Genomic DNA, 24,763 nt, shown 5'->3' on the forward strand with positions numbered 1-24,763 from the left:
TGACCTCTAATCCGTAAGCTCTTTGTGGGCAGGGATTGTCTAAATCTCCTCTTTTGTATTATCTTCTCCCAAGCGTTGCACTTAGTAAACACTCAATAAAGACCACTGATTACTTGTGGGTAGTTTCCATTTTGGTCATATTAAGTTTGAGGTATATGGTGGGATGTCCGAGTGGAGATGTGCCTTAGACAAAGGAAATTAGGTAATGAAAGATTTGAGCTGGAGTGGTTGGGAATCAGGAATAGAGATAGTAGCTGAAGACCTGTGAATGACATGACCCCCTAGAATCAAAATATCACAGGTTCTAGTCCCATCTCAGACCTTAACTTACTGCTTGACACTGGGAAAGTCATTTTGGGCAAATGTATAATATTTCAACATATATGATGATGTAGCCATCTGCTGAAACAATGGAAGAGTTTTGGTCCAGAGACTTAATGCAGTTTAGTGATGATGGTTTGTGCAGTTTCAGTGACAGTTCTCTCGGCCTTGACAGTCAACATATGCACTGACCTGAAAAATTTGTAGTATATCCCATTAAGAGATTCTAATAACCAAGGAATAGAACCACAAATCAATCTGCACGAATGATCAAGATTGATCGATCTGCAACTGCAAGATCATATTCCCACAGTATGCACAACAAATGAACCATACATTACTTTCTGAAGATTGTTAGCCTTGGGCTTTTGTGTATAATAACCAACTTCTAGATCCTAAAATTTCAAATTCAAGTTCTGGTTGAAGTTACCTCTGCAGATCTAAATTCATTGAGACTTACTAGCTCAGGTTACTTATAATAATCAATCCTGACAGCTAACATTACATCCAGTGTTAGAGTCTTTTCCAAACGTGGCATATTTGTTTTGAGGATTTCTTTGTGTCATTTAGCTAGCCTAAACTTTTAAAAAAAGGCTGAAAAGGACAACATTTTTATATATATGCTCCTACCAGCATGTTCTTTCCAACAAATTATCTAACCTTGGCTCCAGTGAGTTTGTCCTCTCCTGGTTCTCCTCATCTTTCTGGACATTCATTCTCAGTCTCCTTCGTGGGCTCCTCCTCTTCCTTACTCCCTCCCCTCTGGAACTGTAGGGGCCACTCACTCTGGGTCCCCTTCTATTCTCCATCTACACCCACTCCCTTGGAGAACTAATTCATTCCAGTGGCTTCAACTACCAATTCTATGCAGAGGATACCCGAATCTATATCTCAGGCCCCATCTCTCACCCTCTCTCCAGTCTCACATTTCCTCCTGCCTTCAAGTAATCTTTACTTGGAGCTCTCATCACCTCAAACTTAACATATTCAAAACAGAGCTCCTTATCTTCCCTCCCAATCCCTATCGTCCTGACTTTCCCATCACTGTAGCTGGCACCACCATAGTTCCATAAATTTGTTGTTATCCTTGACTCTTCTCTGTCAATCAACCCACATATTCAATCCATCAGTAAATTATGTCCAGTCCCACCTTCACAACACTGGTTAAAATCTGCCCATTCTTCTCCATCCAAACTGCTTCCACATTCATTCATTCATTCAATAGTATTTATTGAGGGCTTACTATGTGCAGAGCACTATACTAAGCCCTTGGAATGTACAGTTCGGGAACCAATAGACAATTCCTGCCCAATTATCGGCTCACAGTCTAATCGGGGGAGACAGACGGACAAAAACAAGACAACATAATCTCGATGAATAGAATCAAGGGGATGTACACCTCATTAACAAAATAAATAGGGTAATAAAAATATATACAAATGAGCACAGTGCTGAGTGGAGGGGAAGGGTGAGGGGGAGGAGCAGAGGGAAAGGGGGCTTAGCTGAGGGGAGGTGAATGGGGTAAGGGGGAGGGAGCAGAGGGTGCAGGGGGAGTAGAGATGGAGCAGAGCGAGTAGAGGGAAATGGGATAGCTCAGTTTGGGAAGGCCTCTTGGAGGAGGTGAGCTCTCAGTAGAGCTTGGAAGAGGGGAAGAGAGTTAGTTTGGCAGAGGTGGGGAGGGAGGGCATTCCAGGACAGCCAGAGAATATGGGCCAGAGGTCGACGGTGGGAGAGGCGTGAACGGGGGACAGTCAGGAGGTGAGTGGCAGAGGAGTGGAGTGTGCGGGGTGGGCAGGAGAAAGAGAGAAGGGAAGTGAGGTAGGATGGTGCAAGGTGATGGAGAGGCTTGAAGCCCAGAGTAAGGAGTTTTTGTTTCGTGCGGAGGTTGATAGGCAACCACTGGAGGTTTTTAAGGAGGTGAGTGACATGCCCAGAGTGTTTCTGCAGGAAGATAATCCAGGCAGTGGAATGAAGAATAGACTGGAGTGGGGAGAGACAGGAGGAAGTGAGATCAGAGAGAAGGCTGACACAATAATCCAGCTGGGATATTTTGAGAGCTTGTACCAGTACAGTAGTCATTTGGATGGAAGCACTCATCCTATCCTGCTTGATTTACTTCACCAGCCTCCTTTCTGACCTCCCAACCTCTTGTCTCGCCCCACTTCAGTCCATACTTCACTCTGGTGCTCAGATTATCCTTCTACAGAAATGCTCTGGGCATGTCACCCCCCACACACACCTCCCTCAAAAATCTCCAGGGGTTGCCTATCAACGTCCATATCAAACAAAAACTCCTCATTATTGGCTTCAAAGCTCTGCATAATCTTGCCCCTTCTTACCTCACCTCCCTTCTCTCCTACATCTCAGCGCTCATACTCCACTCCTCTGTTGCTAACCTTCTCACTGTGCCTTGTTCTCGCCTGTCACACCGTCGACCCCTGACTCACATCCTACCTCTGCCCTGGAGCGCCCTCCCTCCTCATGTCTGCCAACAATCACACTTCTCGCTTCCAAGCCCTACTGAAAGCTCACCTCCTCCAAGAGGCCTTCCCAGACTAAGCCCTCATTTTCCTCAGCTCCCACTCCCTTCTGCATCACCCTGACTTTCTCCCTTTGCTCTTTCCTTCTCCCAGACCACAGCACTTATGTACATATCTATAATATTATTTATCTGTATTAATAATGGTCCCTGCCTCCTAGACTGTAAGCTCATTGTGGGCAAGGAATGTGATTGTTTATTGTTGTATTGGACTCATCCAAGCACTTAGAACAGTGCTCTGCACACAGTAAGCACTCAATAAATACTATTGAATGAATGAAAGTAAGCATTAATAAATATGATTGAATGAATGAGTGAATGAACAATTTTTTACAAGACTGACAGAGTCCCAGGGGAAGGGACACCATTCCTTCTCCTATACATTGCACCAGATTGACTTGTGTGGTTTTTTTTTCCTAACAGAAGTTTCAAAAAAGTGGATTAATTAAACATGCTTCTGAGACTGAGGCACATAGACTTTTTACAGTTGTGTGGGAAGCTGCATGAGTATCAGCCTCAAATAGAATCTCAGAAAGCTCCCAGCTGACATTCTGAAGCTTTTATTTAGGAAACATATAATTCCTTCCGTTGACACTCTTTGTATGTATGTCTCAGTGGCTGGTAGCATCAGAAAACCCTTATTGTGGAAGAGTGTTTGAAACAGTGAGAAATATATATATATGTATTTATATGCATATGTATACACATATATATAAAGATATTTTGTGGAGTTGGGGGGGGGGAATTAGGTATTTTACATTTTTGTGATGTGTTAGATAAAGTAAATGCACTTTTGAGGATAAGCAAAAGACAGCATATGCCTAAATATTCTTGGAAACCTGATAGGGCATATCTGTGGGATTGACTGTGTCTGGAGTGGGCGTATGTCAGTAAGGCAACATGAAGTAATGCTTCTCTCTGTCTCTCCTTACGCATATATATGAAGGCATAGAATTCTTGACAAGGGTGCTGTCAAAAACTTCTGCCTTCCACTATGAAAGGGGTTCTCACCAGAAAAAATAAACTGCTCATGACTGTTAAAAGCAGGAGAAACAGCTCATTAAATGTTTTCTGTTTTCCTGCACTCTGCCTATTCATTTGGGTTGGAACTGAAGTGCATAGTAATATGTGGAACTAAGTGAAGTGCTAAATGAAGCAATTAATTCCATTCTCTCCAAGACAATAAAGGTGCTACGCAGAATGTAGGGAAACTAGATGTTGACGCTTTCTGTTGTTCTAATGTGACACGATCAAACATGAGCATGGAGCAGTAACGGGAGAAGTGTATCCCTGACCCATTCTCTATGACATTGAACTTTATCCAGCTATAAAGTCATGACCTTTGATTCTCAATGAGAGTAGCTTGATGTTCAGCTACATTTCCCAAATTGGGTAATAATAATAGTAATAATAATAATAATTGCAGTAATTCATTCATTCATTCAATCATATTTTTTGTGCTCTTACTTTGTGCAGAGCACTGTACTAAGTACTGTACTGTACTAAGCAATTGGAAAGTACAATTTGGCAACAGATAGAGACAATCCCTACCCAACCACGGGCTCACAGTCTAGAAGGAGGAGACAGACAACAAAACAAAACAAGTAGACAGGCATCAATAAGCACTTACTATGTGCCAAGGGCTACCCAAAACTGAATGCCACAGGTGATTATCTTTATAATTTCCTTTTAAAAAAATCTAAACATAGACTCACCAATAACCTCTTTCCTGAAAAATCAAATGGATTCATCTCCATAATATTTCTGAATCCTTGACTCCCTTCAATATCACAGACCACTCCCTTCTCTTGGAAACACTATCTGACCATGCCTTTTCTGAAACAATGTCTCCTGGTTCTCCTCTTACCTCTCTGACTTATCCTTCTCAGTCCCTTTCACCTTTTCTTTCTCTGCCTTACATCGCATATCTGTGGGTGTCCCTAGAAACTCTTCCCTTCTCATTTTACACTCACTTCTTTGGGGACCTTTTGCTCCAATGGCTTTCAACTACCACCTCTATGTGGATGACTCCAAAATCAATGTCTCTAGGTCCTGACCCCTCCCCTTACCTGCAATCTCACAACTCTTCCTATATCCTGGATACATATATCTGGATGTCGTGCCAGCACTGTTAATATCAGTATATTGAAAATACAATTCCTCATTTGCCTTCCCCTATTCTCTCCTCCACCTAACCTTTTCATCACAGTTAACAATGCTCTCCACCTCTCAAGCCTATAACCTTGGCAGTATTCCCTCTCCTTCAACCCTCATATTTTAATTAATTGCCAAATCCTTTTGGTTCTTCCCCCTCAAAATTTCCAAGATCTATTTCTCTTTCTTCATCTAAACATCCTCTATGCTATTCCTGATCCTTGGCATTTTCCAATTCGACAACTGTATCAACCACCTCACAGACCTCTCTGAATCTAGTTTCTCCCATCTAGAGTCCATACTTCCCTCAATTGACTGCATCAGTTTTATAAAACATTCTGCATGTTTTCCCACTTCTCAAAAACCTCCAATTTCTCCTCCATTACTCCTGTTATCAAGGAGAAACTCTGACAGTTGGCTTTAAAGCAATCAATCAGTTATCTTCTCTTTGTTGTCTCCTCTCCCAAACTGCCTCAGAATACACACTTGTTTCCTATTATATTAACATACTCATTGTGTGTTGTTATAGTCTCCCCACTTAATGCCTTACCTACTGCCTGAAACTTTCCCTGTCTTCATATTCAACAGGCTACAGCTCTCCCCTTCTTCTGAAATAGCATCTTCTCCAAGATGTTTCTAAATTTCTAATGTGCTCACTTTAAATCCCTCTTCCGTCACGTCAGCCCATATGCTCTACTTAAATCCTGCATCCCTTGACTAAATCAAAGGTCGTATTTACTGAGCTATCTTGTGTGCAGAGCACTGTACTAAGTGTTTGGGAAAGTACAATGCAATGAAGTTGACAAAGATGTTCTCTGCCCAGAAGGAACCTACAGTCCAAGGGGAAGACAGACATTCAAATAAATTAAAGGTATCAGTTCTATTTATTGAGTGCTTATTGTATGCTGGACACGGACACTGCCAGAGCTTGAGAAGAGTACAACACAACATTTACATAATTGCTTTGGGAAGGGGAATGGGGTGAATATTAAGTGCTTAAAGGCCACATATCCAAGTGCAAAGGTATATAAGGGAGAGAGATGGGGAAATGAGGGGTTTGTCAGGGAAGGCTTCTTGGAGGGGATATGATTTTAATAAGGCTTTGAAGGTGGGGAGATTGGTCTTCTGTTGTATGTGAAGGGAGAGGGAGTTCCAGGTTAGAGGGAGAACTTGGGAAAGAGGTCAGCAGTGAGATAGACAAGATCGAGGACAGTGAGTTGGCATTAGAAAGCTTAGTATGTGGACTATTGTAACAGGAAATGAGGAAGGTAATGTACAAGGAGGCAAGCTTACTGAGTGCTTTAAATCCACTGGTAAGGAGTTTTGGTTTCCATTTGATGTGATGGTGGATGGGCACTGGAGGGTCTTAAGAAGTAGTGAATGTTTTTGAGAAAAATGATATGGAAGCTGAGTGAAATTTGGATTGGAATGGGGAGGGAGGAGAGTAAATGGATAGAATGGATATGCAAAATGTAAGTGTATATTTATACATCATTCATCAGTGTTTACTTCAGGGAAAACCACCCAGCCAATGAAGAATTAGAAGTCAAGAAACAAATTCCTTAGAGTGTGTTTATAATGGAAGAATGGGGTTTTTTTTTAAAAAAAAATAGCAATGAAGCAGAAAATATTTGTTATCTTCTTTTCTCATATTTTTGATTAATTTAAGTCTATTTCAGTATTCCTTGGGCAAAAGAAGTGGCTCACATTTGAAGTGGTAAATGCTGTTTAGAGATGAAACAGTAATGTTGTTTCTAATACTTGAAAATAGTTTGGTTTAAGCCATATGATTTTTTGTGCCTGATAGACATAATTCCTAGATGTTTCAATTCTCTTTTAAGTAATATAGTCCTGGAAGTTCAGTCTTTGTTACAGAAAAGTGATATCTTTAAAGATCTTGATACCTAACCAACTTTGCACAAAGTGGGATGCATGGAGAATTAAAAGAAAAGCATCTTAGTATTGGCCATTTAATATTTTTTTAACTTTAAATGTGCAATTTCTCTATATTTGCGGGTGTCCATCAGATTTCTGTCATTTTATCTTCAACAATGCCTGAATTTCCCTCTAATAAATGTAACTCACCTTTGATCTCATCTTCCAGTTTGAGAGTAGAAGTTTCCTGAGATATGGAAGAAGCAGTAAATAGAAAAACAAGAACTTTTATGCCAGAATTGTGCTCTATAATGCTTTTCTTTTCCATATACATATTAGTCTTGCTGTTGGTAAAGTAAATAAAACTGTCACCATTTCTCTGGTGTCTTTTACTTAAGGATCCTTAACCTCATATCAATCTCTTACTGAAAGTTTTCTACACCATAAGAGACTCCTTTGGAAGTAGTATGAGGGTTGTGCATTTCTTAACTACATAAAGTTTGGAATGAAGTATTTATTCATGGCCAAAAATGCATTTCTACTGTTGTTTTGTGTGTGTGTGTGTGTGTGTGTGTGTGACAGGACATCAAAGAGTGTCTTAACTTTCTATTTGATTCACTATATATTGGTATTAATGTTAATAATTGTATTTAAGTGCTTACTATGTGCCAAACACTGTTCTAAACACCTCAGCCTTACAAATATGTGAAATTACCAACCCTCTTAAAAGATTCATCAGTGTTCCTCTACCAACATGCTGAGCAGAACATATAATAATAATAATGGTTTTTGTTAAGCGTTTACTTTGTGTCAGGCACTGTATTAAGCGCTGGGATGGATACAAGCCATTTGACTTGGACACAGTCCTTGTTCCAGCTGGGGCTCACAGTCTCAATCCCCATTTTACAAATGAGATAACTGAGGCCCAGAGAAGTGAAATGACTTGCCCAAGGTCACACAGTAGACAAGCAACATAGTCAGGATTAGGAACCATACCTTATCAGTCTCAGGGCCATGCTCTATCCACTATGCCATGCTGCTTCTATGTATAATACTAAAAAAAAGCAGTAAAAATGCCTTACTGCTTATATGATACATTTTAATATACATTTTAAATCTCTTTTGGCCATTTCCTATTTCAGATGTCATAGTACTGTAAAATCAAGTGATGTTTTCTAATCTCTGTTACACCTGTGGCCATTTGTTGAGATGTCTATGGTCTGTGGGGAACAACTTGCCAAAGCATGGAAACTAGGATGTAGAATAGTAAAACAACTCAGTTGACATCTCCTTCAACTATTTCTGCCAAGAATTTAGCTTCTAAAATAATTGTAATAATTGTGGTATTTATGAAGTATTTACTATTTGCCAAACACTGTACTAAGTACTGGGTAGATTCAAATTAATTGTATAGGATGCTGTCCCTGAACCATAATGAGTTTATATGTGGGAGAACAGACATTTAATCCCCAATTACCAACTGAGGAAACTGAAGCAGAGAGAAGGGCTACTGTCTTGGTTTCTAAGGTTTCAGGGGAACATCACTCTGACAAAAGTGGGACCTTCTCTATTTTAGAGTAAGGAGAACTTGTTGGGCTGCCAGCAGAGACAGGGGCAGGGAGGGTTCAGCTCCAGGGCTCCCATTCTCCTGTGGCTGATAATTAAGAGGAAGATCAACTGGTAAGTTATGTGTGTGAGTGTTTGTTTCTGTGCTATGTATGTGCTTGAGACATGTTTCACCAGCTTGTCTCCCATTTCTGTATTTTATCTTTCTTTGTTGTGTATAACAATGCCTGACCCCTTGGAAACTTCACTGGTTAACAGTGCATCTTCAGGAAATGAAAAGAGATAGTTCTATTCATCAATTACATTTCCTTATGCTTTATCAATTAACAGTAAATGAAGTTGCTAAAGAGTTTACAAAGCAGTAATTTCCAATATTTGAAAGGTGCAGTCTATGTATAGGTGAGAGTTTCATCTCCCTGTGTTTAGGCTTAGATTGAAAAAGAAATGGCTAAATTTGTTCGTGGCTAATACCTCCTGATGTTCCTAAGACAGTGTTTTCTGAACTATGTGATTATCGTTTCACTAGATTAGTATGTTGAAATGGGGTTATTTGGCAACAAAAAAGTTCCTCATAGCCTCTGGTTGAGTCATTGCAGGTTGTGCAAACTCTTTGACTAGTGTCTTTGAAACTAAGTTAGGCACTCCACTACTGGGGATGTTTTGGTTGAAACTATGCAAAAAGATGGAGTAAATGATCTCTGAAATTCCTCTTAGCCTTCTGATTTTTAAATACAGACAAATGATTTCATTATTCTGGGCAGTGGATAGCAACAAAACAATACTATCAGATAATAATCATTTATTGAGTTATTACTGTAGGCAGAGCACTGTACTAAACACTTGGGAGAGTAGATTATAATACTATTATAATATAGGCTAATTTCTGTTAGGTGAAAAACATAATCAAGCACTCAATGACTCAGTTGTATTTATTAAGTGCTTATTGTGTGCAGACCACTATACTAAATATTTGCAAGATTAGTCTTCCAAACATATGTGGTAGACATGTTCCCTGTAGAACCTTATAGTCTAGAGGGTAAGTGGAAAGAAGCACTGTGGTAAATGTTGAGGTAGATGCAAAATAATCAAAGCAGGTACAGTCCCAATCCCACAAGGATCTCACAAGTTAAGAGGTAGGGAGAATAGATATCTTCTTCCCATTTTACAGATGAGGGAACTGAGTTGAAGAGATGTCAAGTGGCTTACCAAAAGTATTACATACAGCTGGCCAGTGATACAAATAGGTCTGCTGACTACCAGGCCTATGTTCTTTCAACTAGGTCATGCTGCCTCAATAACAATAGTTTCAGGCAGCATACTTCTTTTGGTAGTTTAGAAAACAGAATTAACTCTTAAGGATTCATCAGGATAACTAAAGGAGAATAATGAAATACTCTTGCCGTTGCCTTATACATTTTGGGGGTATTTTCTATGTTTTAACCGCATGTGTCACCATCCTTAGATCAAGACTCAGCAAGGCTATTTCCTTGTCATGCTTTCTTAAGAATCCACAGGAAAAAAGGACATGGTGCATTTTGCCTCTGGACTGGTTATGTAAGATTGATACTCAGAACCAAATTATTTCCCCCAGCCACTATTGCATGGAGTTTCCACCACTATCAGTGCTGCTCGGTTGATTTCCCTGGGCCTTCACATCAGAGTCATGGGTGGATAAGAAAGAATGCCGGGGAGCATAGGGTATTAGCAACATCTATAAGGGTTCTAGGAAATCCTAAATATCTGAGGCTAAGGAAAAAGCTGGTATCTATTCCGGAGCTTGACATGCCAGAATAAATGGGCGGCCCGTGTCAATTAAGTGTAAACTCTAGGTATCTCCTTGGCCTGTTACTTTGTATTTATGAAGGCAACAATAAGCACATCAGCTCAGTAGGGGATGAACTTTATGTGTGTGTGGTTTGTTAAAGACTTCAGTTTAAAATATTAATAAACCTAAATGAACAGAAATGTCTAAAGAACAGAGGCTTGGAAAACAAGAAACAAACTTGTGCCACCTCCTGCTATCTTTGCATTCCTAAATAAGATTAATTGAATGTGATGACCTCCTACAGCTGGTCAAGAAAAGTCCTAGAAACTAAAATATTGTATTCCAGAAAATACTCCATTTTTCTATTAAGTGCTTCCTTTAACTTAAGATAGAGTTTCTCTTTTTCATTAAGGATAGAAACAATGGTCAAGAAGCAGAACTATTTCTGGAGATTAATGGACAGAAAATTGTCGCAAACCTTCAAGTATTACCGGGAAATGTCCAAGATTTCAGTTGTTGTTCTTTTTTAAAACCATAAGGGTTATCCTGATTATTCATTCAATAGTATTTATTGAGCGCTTACTATATGCAGAGCACTGTACTAAGCACTTGGAATGTACAAATCGGTAACAGATAGAGACAGTCCCTGCCCTTTGACGGGCTTACAGTCTAATCGGGGGAGACAGGCAGACAAGAACAATGGCAATAAATAGAGTCAAGGGGAAGAACATATAAAAACAATGGCAACTAAATGGAATCAGGAATGGCAACTAAACAGAATCAGGATTATTGTGGCCTGCGTTATAGGGTAGGCATTATAAGAGTGGAATTTTTTAATAGGATTGAAGTACAGGTGTGGCTAGTAAACACTGAACAAAATGTTAAAGGAAGAAAAAAAAATTATTATACTAAAAGAAAATATAACATCATTGACTGTTGCCTTTGTAAGCTTTTGCTTTACAAATCTATTTTTTTGTCTTCAACTCGGAGTTGGGAGACATGTTTCCCTGCCCTGTTATATCTGCAGAAGAACAGGAAGGAAAAGGGGGCTTGGACTTGGCTTGGCTTGCAAAGGCATGAATTAACTCAAGGCTAATCCCTTAAATTCCTTGCCTGTTCTGAATCTACTACATGATAGGCTGCTTTAGCAGACCTGTACTTGATGGGGAGACGAAAGAGTTATAGATCTTTGGTGATGGAGTCTTCTGTCAAGAATAAGGCATGAACCTAGACCTGATGTTTCAGGACAGAGAATTTACACGGGGGAATTGAAGTGAAAATAGTTTACGTAGTCCCATCCTAACATTCTCATCCCTGCCATCCAGCTCCCACGGATAATATAGTGAGCAAGTATGTAGTCAAATTGGCACAATCCATGACCCAGAAAGCAGGTATCCTAGTACCTGCTCCAATCTTTGTGGCCCTCGCTAGCCAACAAATTTTCTGAATTTCAGAATTCCTGCTGGGCCTATCTTGTGGAAAGTCTGTGGAGTCGACACTCAGAAATCTTCACAATCATGGACTCAAAACTCAGTCAGTGTAATCAATCCTAGCTCAGCCAATTGACTGCTATATGACCTTCAGCAAGTTACATAACTTCTTTGTGCCTCAGTTTCCTTATCTGTAAAATGGAGATTTGTTACCTGTCCTCCCCCTTACTTAAACTGTGAGACCTATGGGACAGAGACTGACCCAATTAATGTGTATTTACCCCAGCATTTAAAACAGTGCTTGACATATTAATGGTGGCATAGTGGATAGAGCATGGACCTAGGAGTCAACAGGTCATGGGGTTATAATACTGGTTCTGCCACTTGTCTGATATGTGACCTTGGACAAGTCAATTCAGTTATCTGGGGCTCAGTTACCTCATCTGTAAAATGGGCATTGAGACTGTGAGCCCTATGTGGGACAGAAACTGTGTTCAAACCAATTTACTTGTATCCACCCCAGCACTTAGTAAAGTGCCTCACACATAGTCAGCAATTAGCAAATATCATTATTATTATTAATAACAATTATTATAATCATTAGTAGTAGTATATATTGATCAGTTCTACTGAGTGCAAAACACAGTACTAGTGGTTTGGAGAGTACAGTTCAATTGATAGATTGATGAAATCTCTGATGGGGCTATTAGGGGCAAGAGATGGGAGGGCTAGAGGGATGGGGGTTTGAGAAACGAATTAATAGTCTGAAACACTTGATGCATGCAATGAGCATAGGATGGAGAAAGATGGGGAGATATTATTGCTGGGCAATGGAGAAGGCAGAATTACAGCAGCTAAAGATGAATTTGAGATGGATGAGGTCAGCATGTATCAAGATTTCCTCCAGCAGAATTTCACAACTCCAGCACAAGAGCAGAGGAAGCATACTGTAGAGGCGGTAATCCAGGTCTGCAGTTTGTATATGTGAAATAGAGATAGTGGAGTGAGGGAATTGAGTTCAGTGAAGAAGGCATAGTTTAGAGTGTGGATTTGCATGTCAAGAGAAGGTAGGTTGGATATGGAGGCCAAATGGGGCATGATAATTTGGGAGAATTGGGAAGAGGGGTTGAGAGATCGGACATCTCTGTGGGAGAACAGGACCATTTTGAGGGCAGGATATGTGTGGGAGAGAAGGCAGATGAAAGACTGTGGTTGTGCAGAACTGGTTAGAACCCAGATTTCCTGATTTCTAACTGTACTCTTTCCATTAACCCTGTAGCCAGACTGTGGAAACTTGAATTTATCATGAAATACTGTTGGTTCTACCTTCATAAAATCTGTCCAACCATACTCTTCTCTCTCTTTCTAACCAAACTGCTTCCATCCAAACACCAATTATATCCCATCTTGACTTAATTAGCCTCCTCACTGATCTATATGCATTGTATCTCTCCCTTCTCCGGACAACATACTTCACAATGCAGCCCAGATCATTTTTTTTCTTAAAAAAACTGCTCATTCCATATCTTTCCACTCTTCAATTTCCAGTGGTTGCCTATCCTTCTTTCATTCATTCAGTCGTATTTATTGAGCACTTACTGTGTGCAGAGCATTATACTAAATGCATGGGACAGTACTAAATAACAATAAACTGACACATTATCTGCCCACAATGGCTTATGTTTTAAGGCACTCAGTCAACTCTTCTCCACCTATCTTATCCAGCTGATCTCTACTACAACCTACCCTATTCTCTCTTGGCTTCTCTAAAGCCAAACTACTCACTATATGTCAGGCTCATCATCTGTCTTGCCACTGACCCCTTGGCAGTGTACTCCCTCTAGCCTGGGACTCCCTCCCCATTCAAATCTGACAGAACACTACTCTCTCCACTCTCCACCAAAAGGCCTTCTGTTATTGTCACTTTCCCTTACTTACCATTACCCAAGAATGTAAGCTCCTTGTATTCACAAATGCTTAGAACAATGCTCTGAAACCAATAAACAGTCAGTAAGTCCAACTGACTTGCCTAACATCAGCCAGCAGGCAAATCACATTGTCTTCTCTTATGCTAGCAAGTCATCTCCAACCCATAGTGACATATCTCTCCCAGAACGCCCCACCTCCATCTGCAATCGTTCAGGTAGTGTATCCATAGAGTTTTCTTGGTAAAAATACAGAAGTGGTTTACCATTGCCTCCTTCTGCACAGTAATTTGAGTCTCCTCCCTTGACTGTCTCCCATGCAGCTGATACCCAGCACAGTGCTGTTTGAGATTGTAGCAGATTGCCTTTCACTAGCTAGCTACTTCTCGAACTAGGAATAAAATGGTATGCCTCTGCTTGACTCTTCCTCCTGTAGTCAAGACTGGTAGAATACTGGAAACTCTCCAGTTGTAACCCTGAGGAGATGGCAAGTGGCATAGATAAGATTAAATCTAAATCCCCTGCTTTTTTAAGCTCATGCATGCTCTTTCAAATAGGGGATTGTGCCTTCATCAATAATAAAAAAAATTTTGTTAGTACACTGTTGTTAGCTGAGTAATGATGCAGATTATAATGGGATCAATAAGAAACATGTGAATATGTGAATGTCTTCTTAATGTTTATTAATTGAATTACCCTTGTAGACTAGACCCTATAGAGAATTAAGAGATAAAAAAGGATTATTCTTAGCATTGGAACTGGAATGTTAGAATTCTTCAATTTTGTCAGCTAAACTATTTAAAGAATTCCTTGACATCTAGGGATAACAACAATACTCACTATGGTATTTTTTAATCACAACTATGTGTCGAGTGCTGAGGTAAATACAATGAATACAGTGGGAAGTAGTACAGCCTAGTTGAAAGAGCACGACCCTGGGAGTCAAAGGACCCTGCTTCTAATCCTGACTGTCATTTCCTTGGGTAAGTGACACTGGGTAAATCACTTGACTTCTCTGTGGTTCATATTCCTCATATGTAAAAAGGGAATTCAATATTTGTTTTCTTTCTCATTCTTCAAAATGTGAGTTCAGTGCTTGACAGGGACTTTGTCTTATCTGATTATCTTGAATCTACCCCGAGGTTAGTATGATGCTTGGGCCATAGGAAGTGCTTAAAAAAAATGCCATTATTATTAAAACCAGATCAGGTACGGTTCCTGTCTGATAAGGGACTCTTAGTCTATGGTGAGGAAGAAGAACAGGTTTTTAACACTGAGGCATAAAGAAGTCATGCTGCATTCACACAACAGGCTAGTGGCAGAGTGAAATATGTGGACTAGTGAATGGACAAACAGGAGGCAGTCCTATGAAGTTTCCAACTGCCCATACTGGGATCACATTCATTCATTCATGCATTCATTCATTCATTCACATTTATTGAGCACTTACTGTGTACAGAGCACTGTACGAAGTGCTTTGAAAGTACAATTCTGCAACAGAGAAATTCCTACCCAACAATGGGCTCACAGTCTAGAAGGGGGGAGACAGACAGCAAAGCAAAACAAAATGAGTAGACAGGTATCAATAACATAGATATAAATAAATGAAATTATAGGTATATACACATCATTAATAAAATAAATAGAATAATAAATATGTACATATATACACAAGTGCTGTGGGGCATGGAGGAGGGAAGAGCAGAGGGAGGGAGTGATCTCTAAGGAAAACATACCTTCTTTACTGAACAAGATTTTGAAGGTCATTAACTCTTCTTGATGTAGGTGCAATATCCAAACCAGAATCAATTCCCTCCTGCTGAAAAGGTTAAGTTGCATTAGTATATTTAGTATACTAAATATACCTTGTCCTCTCAGGGTCGCAACTGGAGAGTTTCCAGTACTCTACCAGTCTCTGCTACAGGATGAAGAGTCAGGCAGAGGCATATCCATTCCATTCCTAGCTTGGGCAGTGGCTAGCGAGTGGAAGGCAATCTGCTACAAGTCCAAACTCCATTGTGCTGGGCAGCTGTGGCATGGGAGAAAGTTGAGGGAGGAGATTAAGTTTACTGCATGGAAGGAGGAAATGGTAAACCACTTCTGCAATTTTACCAAGAAAACTCTATGGATACACTACCAAAATGATTGCAGATGGAGGTAGGGCATTCTGGGCGAGATGTGTCCATAATGTCGCTGTGGGTCGGAGACAACTCGACAACGTAAAACAAGAAATATACCTTAGTATATTTTTCTAATATAGACCATCTAGGGAAATTGTGTAACTTGATATTTATCATTATGATGCCTTGAAATCCCTCATTTGGATATAATCTAGATAAGAAATGACTGGAGGGCACTTAAAAGGTGTTCTGTGGTCTGCATTTTATTTTATTAATAGTATTTGGTAAGCCCTTACTATGTACCAGGCACTGTTCTAAGATCTAGGTGGATAAAAATTAATCAGGTTGGGCCCAATCCATGTCCCACATGGGGTTTACAGTCTTAATCCCCATTTTACATATGAGGTAACTGGCACACAGAGAAGTTAAGTGACTTGCAGAAAAGTGGCAATGCTAGGATTAGAACCCAGTCCCTTCTGACTCCCAGTCCTGTGCTCTATCTTCCAAGACATACAGCTTCTTCTTTCTGCATTAAAGATTTAAGAAGCAACATCCTGGAGGAGATGCAAAAACAATTTAGAAACATCTTAGGACCTCTGAAACAGAACGTATTAGGTTGACCACTCCCAGTTTCTTTCAATCATCCTATAAGGTTCAGGAACAGGGAAATTCTGTGAGCACTTCAGCTGCTTTGGCGCTGTCTCTCTCCTGAAGTGCTTGCTGGAGTTCATCTTAATGGATGAGAACCCAAATGTCTGCTATGAACTCTGCAGCATCCAAGCCTGAAGATGTTATAATGCTACTTGGTTGAGTAGCAGAGTTCATAAGGCCTAAAAGTCTATAATTTACACACACACACACACACACACACACACACACTAGTATTCCTTGAATTATGAATTATCAATCAATGGTATGTATTGAGGCAGGGAAATAAGTGAGAGGCTGCTGTAGGAGTCAAGACAAAAAATAAGTACTTGGATGGGCATGGTAGCAATTTGGATAAATAGGAAAGGGAAGATTCCAGAGATGTTGTGACAGGATGTTGTAACATTGAATATGCATGTGGTTTGAATGAAATATTAGAGGCTAATACCAAGGTTACAGGCTTGTTAGGGAGGATGTTGGTGCTGTCAACAATAATAAGAAAGACAGGAGGAGGGCAGAGTTTGGGTACAAAGATGAAAAGTTCTGTTTGGAACCCATTAAATTTGAGGTGTCAGCAAGACACTGAAGTTGAAATATTTTGAAGATAGGAGGATATGCAAGAATTCAGAGAAAGAGATAAGAGCTGGAGATGTAGATTTGGGAAACATCCATGTTGAGTCATTAGTTAATCTAGAACTAATCATCAACAAAATGCAGAAAACCCCTACAGTTAAAATGTTTCATTCTATCTACTCCCCCTATTCCAAAACAACAACAAAAAAGTTAACTCTGACAGAATTAAGTGAAAGGAGGAGATCAGCAAGTAGATGAGTAAATTAGAAGGTATAAATAGCCCCACCTTCCCTTAGACTTTAGCAGAATTGTATTGGGAATCTAAAAGAATCAAGCTTGGCAGGTTCAGGCTACTGAGCTGTTGAGAAAGGTTTCTGCTATTACTGACACCAGAGAAACCTCCCTGAACATGGGTCATTTTACAGGGATCCCCAGGGGAAGAGATATGTGTGTTCCCTTAAGAAAGTTTCATATCCTCTAAGGAAAAGGCAGATTTCATCCCCTTGGAGTTATCAAGATGGCACCTTTCACCAGACTGAAATGCACTGACACTGGAAGCTCATAAAGATGAAAAACTGTTTATGAGTTTGAAAAGGTGAATCAGTGGAATTTCTTTCAATTTGGCAAGATAGAATATAATCCTGAACATTCAATGCTTCATAACTTCATAACTCACATTGAGTTTCTCATTAATTTAAATTTTAATGTAAATTTAAAACATTCTGTATTGATTTGAGGTGTTTTTGCACAAAAATTGCACAACCAAACTCTCTATAATTCTTGTTCCAAATGAACATCCTTTCTAAAGAGCAGAGTGACCTTGAGGAAGAAGGAAAAAGATATATGGTTTTAGATGGCTTATTTTTTTTTCCTTTTCATTTTCTCCATCAAACTGATGATAGTGGACAATGTTGTTGGTTTTTTTCCCAAATACTATTTATTCTAGCAGATGAAAGAAGGCTAAATAAATGGTAGAGACTAGATTAAATAAGTCACCTAGATGTTCCAATGTTTTGGCCTTTATTTCAGCATCACTCCTAGAAAGTAAGTGGGGGTCTATAAAAGGACTGAGACTACAACTAGGAGAGATATTTAGAAGTTCTGTTTGTGATAATGCAGGATAGAAATGGTACTTTGTTGTCAGCAGCTATTCCAAGGAGAGTGAAAGATGAGGACTTGCTTACAAATTAATGAGGAATGCATAATCTCTATGCATTCCCCATTCATATATATATATATAGAGAGAGAGAAAGATGAGGAGCGAGAAGTCCACATATCGCTCTATATGCAAATTTTCTTTTTTTATTTGTCTCTGTAGTTTCATTAATTTTCCTCTCATGTGTATGTATAGATAGATATTTATATCAATATCTATCTATATACACACCCCAAAGGAAAATGAATTAAAAAAAGGTAAATAAAAAAAGAAAAAAGAAACAATTAAGTAGTTATACAGACATATCCCAGGATATGTTTGTGAAATATCGCTTGGAAATGTGGGTGTATCAGTAACCATCATATTTTGGGATACAATTTCACATAGTCCTAAATATAATGTGTTCAATTCCTGTTCCAGTAAAAACCCAGACATAACTAAGCACTTACAGATAAATAAGTTACTCTCTGCTGTTCCCTCCCCTTAATTCTAAAAATTTCCCCATTGTTATTTTTTATTATATACACAGTTCTAAACAGGCACTTGCATAGCTCCTACACAACGTGTTTGCTGCCATCACTTTCAGCATAAAGGACAGAAAAATGTTATGGGGGTCTATCTGGTTGAGAAAACACTTGCAGTGGCAGTTCAGGTCCACACCCTTGACCAAACAGCACTGAGCTGGTTCAGTCTGACACATTCCCTTTTGCTGTTCTACATCAGCTTGACTGCAAGCAATGTTTGTCTCCATGTTAGCATGGAAGCATTAGAAAATTATTCATTATCAAGCAGTCACTCCTTACCCCTCCTAATGTAGATTTTGCTAATCTAAAGATTACTCTATGGTCGGAATTGAGAGAGAATGGGACAATCATCTCTTTAGGGGTGGGGAAGCAAAATTTAAAGGAGAGGACAGTGAGAGGCAGAAAGTGGAAAGAGCTATTTAAATTGCCAAGTAGCCAGTGGGTGATCTAAATAAATACTGGTTTTCAAATCATGGAATTCATTTCCTCCAGCTTTATCCAATTGGAACAGAGCAGATCAAATATGTGCTTTTTGTGTGGCCTCTCCTCTACAGGTTTTATTCCACATTCTGCAGAAATTACTTCTCATTTGGTGGCTGTTGGCAAGGTTGGGAAAATTTGAACTTTGTAAGGTTGGGTGACTGAATATGCTTTTGAAGCTCAAAATGTACTGGCCAGTCCAGCGGAGAGACAATTAAAAAACAGAAGGTAATTTAAAGGGGTCCAGACAATCTCCTTAAAAAAGACAGATACATCATTTAAAAAGACACACAAACACATACAGAGTCATTATTTTTGCATATTTTATATACTTAAGTGTAAAGTCTAGTCTAACAACAAGGCAAGACTCATTTAGCAGAATCCAGATTTTTAAATAGATGCTGTCCTGGAGAATATATCACCACTTTAAGGCTATTTGGTTTCTGGGAACTAAGATAAACCAGCCTGTTGTGGAAACCTTCTAACCTTAATTTCCCCTTGAAGGTTATGTATTTTCTAATCATGTTTAGTGTCAGAGAGTATCCTGAACGAAGAACATGTTCTATAAAAATCCCCTTATGATCTGTGAGGTTTTTCAAGAACTGTTTTCTAGCCATTTATTAGGGGTCTACTTCAGGAGAAAAGCTGACACAATTGAAATGAAGGAAATGAAAGCAGCTCACCTGGTTTATCTTTGACAAGAAGGCTTTTTTTTCTTCTTTTCTACATTAACAGGAAGTTCCTTATCCTTGTCCCAAATTGAATCTAGTTTTCCAAAGAAGTTTCCTTCTAGATTTTTGATTGGGTTGCACTTGTCTATGTGAATCAGGGAGGCAACATGTTCTAGTTGAAAATACTGTGTCCATCCTGATTATCTTGAATCTATCCCAGAGTTTAGTACAGTGTCTGGCGCATAGTAAGTGCTTAACTAATACAATAAATAAATAAGTAAATAAACAAATAAATAAATAAACAAATAAATGTCCACTCCACTAAGGCATGTGTTCAACAAACAGTACAGGAGAAATTGTATAATAATTTAAATTAATTTTACATTTAATCTACCACTATGCAGATTTCTCTTATATGCCTCTCTGACACAGAAAAATAATTGCTACTTTTCAAATGTAGAATTCTCACCATGCAAGAGGTTTTGTTTTCTTGATCAGTCAGCAGTATTTGTTGCGTAGCTACTGTGTGCGAAGTCTAGTACTAGGTACTTCAGAGAATGCAATATAATTAGCAGACATGAGTCCTTCCCAAAAAGGACCTCATGAATTAGCATAGGGAAACAGATCCTGAGGTGTATTAGAGGAAGAGCTAAATAATAAAGTTCATAATATGTCCTCTACTCTCTCTCTGAGAGTCCAGTTGTACTAGACTTCATCCGCCTGCCCCTGACACCAACTCTTATTACGCCACCCTGAGTATTATGTTAAAATAGATTAATGCAGAATGGTGTGTGGTGCTGATGAGATCATACAGGAATATTTCTTTGATGACCACAGACTGCATCAGTGCCATCTTTACTAGACACTTTGTAAATTGGAAGAAGGGGAACCGGGAGAGAAAGTTTGGATGGCTACGCACAAGCCATCACCTTTATGGCAGAAACAACTGAAGAGCATGTTTAACTTCACTGTCGGTGTCTAAATAACACTGAGTAGTAAGGGGTCAGAAAAGGTGCACTCCTTTCTTACGAAGAGTAAGTAAGACATCTTCTCTCTAAGTGACAAACTCATGGATACAAACTCATGAAGAGCAACCGAAAAAAGACTCGACTAGTTGAACTAAGGCAATCTTAGAAGTGTAAACATTCCTGTCTTTGCAGTTGATCCACCTGACGTCTCTGCCCTAGATATCTAATAGCAACAGCAGCCTTTTCCTGTACAGAAACCAAAAAACTCACACCAAGCTATTCTCTGACCTCGGCCATATGATTGGCTGCTGGGTGTTCTGTTATGACCAACTTCTTAATCCACACTATCTCAAACAGGGCAGTCATTCTGCAGTTGTAGCTATGAGGATTAAGTTGTCGCATCTGCTTTAGAATAACTTGTTAATGGCAAGAGAAACTGGAGTATCAGGTTAAGAGTGGTTGGCTAGAATGTTCTCCTCAGTTATCAGGCCCCAGAGATCCAGATATAGGAATTGTGGTTTGATGACAGAGAGCCAAGATGACTTGTTTCAAACTTACTCTTCTTGGGCCACATTTTTATCATCAATGTTCCTCCTCTTTTTTCTGGTCCTTGAGCTATTATACTTTTTCATTCAATCAGTGGTATTTGTTGAGTGTTCACTGTGTGCAGGATGCATTTTATGGTTTTATTTATTTATTACTAATATTTTGGAGGTTCCTACTTCATGTCTAGTACTACATGTTTAGGAATATGCTGCAAAGACAAGACAAATTGCAGCTGTGTGACCAGGAGAAAAAGCACAGGTCTGGGAGTCAGGGCACCTGGGTTTCAATCATGATTCCACCACTTCCCTTCTGTGTGACATTGGGCAAATCACTTAACTTTCTGGTTCCTCAGATTCCTCATCTGTAATTAAGGATTAAATATTTCATTCTCCCTCTCCCATAGCCTGTAAGTCCCATATGGGTCATAGAATGTATCCCATGGGATTTTCTTGTATTTTACCCTAGCACTTAGTACAGGGCTTGGAACAGAATGAACATGTAACAAATACCACTGGCTATTATGAAAGACTGTTCTTGCCTTGTTTCCCCTTAAGAAGGAAAAGAAAGCCTAACCTTACAGGAACAGAGTGAGAATGAGAGATGATAAGCAGAATGCTGTTTTCTAGTTTTCTCCTAGGGAAGATTAACACAGAAAAAGAAAAAAAAAGTGTCTTCACTTCTCTCATTCTTACTACATTCCCCCAGTATAGGTTAATCTTTCTCTTCCTCTGCCTGTTTCTCTCCTATCACCCACACCACTAGATTGCAAGTTCCTTGAAGGCAGAGCTCTTTGTCTACTCACCCTTTTGCACTGTACTCTCCCAAACATTTACTACATTGGTCTGCCAATTAATCAATTAATCAATCCTATTTATTGAGTTCTTACTCTGTGCCGAGCACTGTACTAAGCACTTGGGTGAGTACAGTATAAGAGAGTCATTAGATATGTTCCCTGCCCACAATGAGAAGCAGTGTGGCCTAGTGGATAAAACACGGCTCTGCTACTTGACTGTTGTGTGACCTTGATCAAGTCACTGAACTTTTTTTATGGTATTTGTTAACTTACTACTTGCCGGGCACTCTTCTAAGAGCTAGGGTAGATACAAAGTAACCAGGTTGGACATAGGCCCTGTCCACATGGTGCTCGTGTGAAGCAGCGTGAAGGGAAGGGAGAAGCAGCGTGGCTCAGTGGAAAGAGCGCGGGCTTTGGAGTCAGGGTTCATGAGTTCGAATCCCAGCTCTGCCACTTGTCAGCTGTGTGACTGTGGGCAAGTCACTTAACTTCTCTGTGCCTCAGTTCCCTCATCTGTAAAATGGGGATTAAGACTGTGAGCCCCACGTGGGACAACCTGATTCCCCTATGTCTACCCCAGCGCTTAGAACAGTGCTCGGCACATAGTAAGCGCTTAACAAATACCAACATTATTATTATTATTATTGCTCGCAGTCTTAAATGGGGACATTTTACAGATGAGTGAACTGAGTCTTAGAGAAGTAAAGTGAGTTGCCCAAGATCACACTCAGACAGGTAGCAAGCTAAGACTTAGAAACAGGTCCTCTAGCTCCCAGGCCTGTGCTCTATCCACTAGCCCATGTTGCTTCTCTGTGCCTCAGTTACCTCATCTGTAAAATGGGGATTCAGACTGAGGTCTACATCGACAGGCACTGGGTCCAACTTGATTAACTTGTATCTACCCAGCACTTAATACAGTGCCTGGCATGTTGTAGGTGCTTAACAAATACTGTTAAAACAAAGCTTACAGTCTGCCCAGAGTAAGAGTTCAATAAATACTAATGATTAATTGATTGATTGATTTTCCTTCTTAGGGAAAATCTAGAAAAGGCAATACTATAGCCTGATCCTTCTTTATAACATTAGAATCTAACCACACACTTTGGGGGAATTTTTGTTGAGATTAGAAGGAATGACAAATGATCGCAGAAATTTCCTCATGGAATAATTAAGATAAATTAGGTGAAATCCCAAATAATCTATCTAGTTTACTTTATATATAAAATATAAATTCTGCACAAAAGATTTGTTATTGTTGTCTTTTAGCTTGATGTCGCTATTTCAATATTAACAGATTTACCCTGATTTCCTGGGAAATGGATCATGGATTTATTAAACTCTTTGTTCAGACTCTCTACACTGACTGCCTCCAAAAAAAGCAAACGTTTTAAAAAAAATATTCTGATGTATAACCTCCTAAAATACGAAAAAACTAATGAAGGGAAAGCACCCCATAAGAAGAAAAACACTGATCTTTTTAAAATAGCAAATACCCAAAAAAGCCATATAGAATTGTGTCTGGATTTATTAAAAAGAACAAATACCAAATACAATCTCCAATCCCACCTTATCTTTGAGCTAATAAAAATAATAGTAAAAATACTACATTTGGAAAACTGAAACTTCTTGAGAAAGGACGCTTCAAATGAAATCATCTCAAAATATCTAAAGATGTTATAAAAAATTTCAGCTAGACATACTTTAAAGCAGATTATTTGAGGAGTTGAGCTCTTTGTGATTATACATCTATGATGATCTTATTTTCTTTGTAGGTGAGCCGAAATCACCCATGATTACTGTTGTCATCAGTCTGAAATATCCTCCAAGAGATGAAATGTAGAGGATGTTTATTTAGGAAGAATTGGCAGAATTTGATGTCATTCCCCATCCATGGGAGCAAAAGCTTTCAGTCTAATTTCAATTTCTAATACGATTATATCGCTGTATTTCTTATGACATGAACAACCAGAATTGAATTCTTATTCTTAGAGAAGCAGCGTGGCTTGATGGCAAGATCATGGACTTGGGAGTCAGACGCTGTGGGTTCTAATCCCGGCATTGCTACTTCTCTGCTGTGTGGCCTTGGGTATGGAGCTTAACTTCTCTGTGCCTCAGTTACCTCACCTGTAAAATGGGGATGAAGACTGTGAGCCCCACGTGTGGGACAGGCTGATCACTTTGTATCTACTCCAGTGCTTAGAACAGTGCTTGGCACATACTAAGCGCTTAACAAATACCATCATTTATTTATTTTATTTATCATTATCATATCTTTTAAATGAGTAAATGAAGGCTCAAAAGATGTTACCTGATAGACCCAAGATCCCAGAGCAAATTCTTTTAGGAAAAACATGTGAAATATAAGAACCCTTTATTTTATGGATAGATCTTAAATCCCTAAATCTTTAAAAATAAGTTAAGGAGAGGCTGGGGTAAGGACAAGATGAGTTGAGAAGGAGATATTTTATTTAATAGAGACTTTGCAAATGCATCCAGAATATTTATCTTGCTGTGCATTTATAGAGACTACATGTGGGATATAATGTATATTAAAATATAAGAAAAATGGTCTTTAGTGAATAAAGATAAGATTTTGTTTTTTTGATATTTGAACCTCTTGGTGACTCCAAAAATACAAGGAGAGAAGTCATCTGCTTTAAATGGAAAAAAGTAATATAAGAAATAAAAGGAGGTACAAGCAAAAGAACA

At 39.2% G+C, this 24,763-nt stretch overlaps 1 protein-coding gene and 1 non-coding gene across 5 annotated transcripts in view; both read left to right on the forward strand.

The window, feature by feature from the left end:
* LRRC4C (leucine rich repeat containing 4C) overlaps nt 1-24,763 on the forward strand; it is a 979,945-nt gene that overhangs the window by 816,278 nt on the left and 138,904 nt on the right. The window lies entirely within an intron of this gene.
* LOC114810590 lies at nt 15,444-15,581 on the forward strand. The gene has a single exon (XR_003758286.1). It is a non-coding gene; the product is annotated as a small nucleolar RNA SNORA7 (small nucleolar RNA).

Source organism: Ornithorhynchus anatinus, chromosome 3 (assembly GCF_004115215.2).
Source record: "Ornithorhynchus anatinus isolate Pmale09 chromosome 3, mOrnAna1.pri.v4, whole genome shotgun sequence".
Lineage (NCBI taxonomy): Eukaryota > Metazoa > Chordata > Mammalia > Monotremata > Ornithorhynchidae > Ornithorhynchus > Ornithorhynchus anatinus.